General features: G+C 49.9%; 1 protein-coding gene across 7 annotated transcripts in view; it reads left to right on the forward strand.

Annotated features, from left to right (window-relative positions):
• Nucleotides 1-651: 651 nt before the first annotated feature.
• Ggt1 (gamma-glutamyltransferase 1) overlaps nt 652-3,524 on the forward strand; it is a 20,331-nt gene continuing 17,458 nt past the window's right edge. Inside the window, exons 1-2 of one of the 7 annotated variants that reach the window (XM_029482917.1) lie at nt 3,125-3,231; nt 3,318-3,418. The gene's annotated coding sequence lies outside the window, so the exon portion shown is untranslated. Of the gene's footprint in view, nt 791-3,124; nt 3,419-3,524 lie in introns of those variants that run through there. The other 6 variants (XM_029482918.1, XM_029482920.1, XM_021174940.2 and 3 more) reach the window with 6 other exon arrangements.

A 3,524-nucleotide genomic window follows, 5' to 3' on the forward strand; every position in this document is an offset into this window, starting at 1 on the left:
CCTGACATTCAGGTGAAGTCAGTGCTACCATGGGGTGTGGTTGGACTGTAGGAAGAGAGTTTCAGGAAGTGGTTGGCTGAGCCCCTCCCCAGCCCACTAAGCTGTAACCCTCCAGCATTTGGTTTCCGGTACTGACAGCTCAAGTCTGGCTTTACTAGGACTAAGATGTTTTCTAAGATGGGGTGTGGGGAGATAAGCCCTTTGAAACAGGAAGTGCCTTGGGGATCACTGTGAACCCACTTCTCTGCAGGGGAGCTGGAGTAATTCCCCAAGCCACCCCCTGAATGTGTTCCTAAGTCTCCTGCCTGGCCAAGGTCCCCCCAGGGCATGGACTCCTAAAAAAGGAGTGACCTGAAGATGAAAGGCGCAGGTGGTGTGCCCCCCCCCCCTGCCCTAGGCCACACTGTCCAGCAAAAGCTCCTGCAGAAATTAAACACACAGAGAGCCCCCGCTGGGCCAGTGTCCACACCAACACCCCTTCTCACAGCTGCCCTCTGCCCAGTTCCCCAGAGCAAACCAAGGAGCAAAGAGACACCCGCAAGGGTCTTAATGAGCAAGCCGGGGTTAATGGGTTACCCAGCATGGTGATATATTCACCAGCCTCGCAGGGTTCTCAAAGTCCAGACTGGCTGAACTTTCAAGGTCTAGGCACGTAGGCTTTTCCAGCCCCAACACCTTAAGAGTTCAAGGGTGAGGCCAAGGGAAGTCAAGAGGCCTCTTCCACACCACCTATGACTTATCCGAAGCTGCCTCTTCAGGAAGTCTCCAGCTCCAGCCTCTAAGCTTACAGGTTTCTTCCTACCTCAGTTTGGTCTCAGCTCTAGTTCTGACCCTTTCCTCTGGCTCCCATCATAACATCTGCTCCCTCTCTAGGCCCTGGCCTCCCCACCCGCCAAAAGCACTGTGTGTTTTTTATTTTCTGTGTGTGGTGTTTCTGCTTGTATGTGTGCCGGTGGCCTGCTTGTGTGCCTGGTGCCCCTGGAGAACAGACAGAATAGAGCATCAGATCTCCTGAAACTGGAGTTACAGACAGTTGTGGGCCACCTTGCGAGTGATGGGACTCGAACTTGGGTCCTCTGGAGGAGCAGCCAATGTAGCCAGTCTCTCTCTCTCTCTCTCTTAAAGATTTTTTTTTTATTAAATGTAAATACATTGTAGATGTCTTCAGACACTCCAGAAGAGGGCATCAGATCTTGTTACAGATGGTTGTGAGCCACCATGTGGTTGCTGGGATTTGAACTCAGGACCTTCGGAAGAGCAGTCAGTGCTCTTAACCTCCAGCCCTCTTCTTTTTTTTTTTTTTTTTTAAGATTTATTTTGTATAATGTATATGAGTGCTCTATCTGCATGTACACCTGCATGCCCGAAGAGGGCATCAGATCTCATTACAGATGATTGTGAGCCACCATGTGGTTGCTGGGAATTAAGAGCAGTCCATACTCTTGATCGCTGAGTCATCTGAGTAGCCAGTGTCTTAACCATGACACCATCTCTCCAGTCCCTGGGATTTTTGTTTTGTTTATTTGTTCGTGTTAAACCTTTCTTTTTAAAAAAAGATTTATTTATTTTAAGTACACTGTAGCTGTCTTCAGACACACACCAGAAGAGGGCGTCAGATCTCATTACAGATGGTTGTGAGCCACCACGTGGTTGCTGGGATTTGAACTTAGGACCTCTGGAAGAGCAGTCAGTGCTCTTAACTACTGAACCATCTCTCCAGCCCCTGTTCTATTTTCTTATTTTGGCACTGCAGAGATGTCTCAGTGCATACTGTTCTTGCAAAGGATTCAAATTCAATTCCCAGCACCTACAACAGGCAGCTCACAGCTGCCAGTGACCCCAGCTTCAGAGTACCTGACGCCCCACTGACCTTCTCGTCCACAGACATACACATGTACACATAAATAACAATTCACATGTTTAAGCTTTATTTTTATTATTTTATATGTGTGTGTATTTTTGGTATGGCTGTGCAGCACATATGGGCAAAGAAGTCAGATTCTCCTGGGACTGGACTTTATAGATTGTCGATGCTGGGAGTCGAACCCGGGTTGTCAGAAGAAAAGGTAGTCAACGCTCTTAACTGCTGAGCCATATCTTCAGCTCCAACATTTATTTCTTGTGTATGTGTGTGTGTGTGTGTGTGTGAGAGAGAGAGAGAGAGAGAGAGAGAGAGAGAGAGCAAGCGTGTGTGCACATGTGCGTGTGCACACACACACACTTACATGCATGTGCTACAGAGTGCATGTGCAGATCAAAGAACAACTTTCAGGGGTCTCCGCTCTTCTTCCATTGGGTGGTTTGTTTAATCAAGCTCTCCCTTTGTCAAGCTCAGCAGAAGCACCTTACCCACTGGGCCTTTGTGTAAGCCTAAGTTATTTCCAACCATGTTGTAGGCTTCTTGGGAAAGAGTTCAGAGGAAATGGAGGTAGATGAAGCATATGGAGGGGGTAGTCTGACGGGCAATAGGCTATGAAGATCTTGAGGCCTAGAAGCTTTGGATAGCCCCCTTTGTTAGAAACTGACCCTATCTCATTCAATGAGAAGTTTAGAGCACTTAGACAGAAGTGCCCCCACTTCCCCTGCCAAGGGGCACACACACACACACAGAGCACACACAGACTGCCAGACTGCCCTTATCTAGAAAGTTGAGGAATTAGGGAAGACTTTTTAGGTCGCGTGAGACTTCCTTCAGTCCAGTTAACCGAAATACTTGGAGTAGCAGCCCCTCCCCACTCTGTGGCCCAGATAGTCTCGAGGGCCAGCCTCGATCTGACAATCACTCAGGGGAACAGAGTCCTTGGATCTTGTAGGACCTCTGAAGCTTTCAGCCATCACCTCTACTAAGGCAAGGCATGTGGCTGCACTCTGGCTCCATAGGACCCCTATTTGAGCCTAAATCATCCCTCCTCTTTGATATACAGCTTCTTTAAGCTCCGCTTAGACTGTCCTGGCTCGGGTTTCTTCTCGGGAACTGCCTGCGGCTCTGAGTTATCCCATGCTGTTCCAGGTTACCAATGCTACCTGAGTAGTTTCTGTACCTTTAAAGCCTCCTCCCATCCCAAGCCAGCTAGGGGAGGGAAGGGAGGAGCTGGGTCTCTGCTGGGGATGGGGACTTAGTCTTCCGCAAGTGTGGAGCTGAGAGGGAACGCAGCAGCACGTGTCTGGCTGTGCCCCAGCTGCTGAATGACCCCAAAAGCCCTCCTCACCGTCTCTGAGCTGCTGGACATCGTAGGTGGGGGCAAATAGACTTGGGGGCCCCTAAGAATGTGTGGAGACCTGGTTCTGTTCCTCAGTTCTGTTCCATGCCATTCCAGAGTCTCTGTGTAGCCACCTGCGCAACAGGAGTGCACCACACTCCAGGATAACGGGGCAGGGCGGCAGGCTCCTGTGCCCTGGTCCCCCTGGGTTCACACAGGTAGGCAGAGCCCTATTTCGTACCAAGCAGTTGGGCTTAAGGAAGCCTGTCCAGGCTTCTCTCTCTCTCTCTCTCTCTCTCTCTCTCTCTCTCTCTCTCTCTCTCT

This window comes from Mus caroli, chromosome 10, assembly GCF_900094665.2.
Source record: "Mus caroli chromosome 10, CAROLI_EIJ_v1.1, whole genome shotgun sequence".
Lineage (NCBI taxonomy): Eukaryota > Metazoa > Chordata > Mammalia > Rodentia > Muridae > Mus > Mus caroli.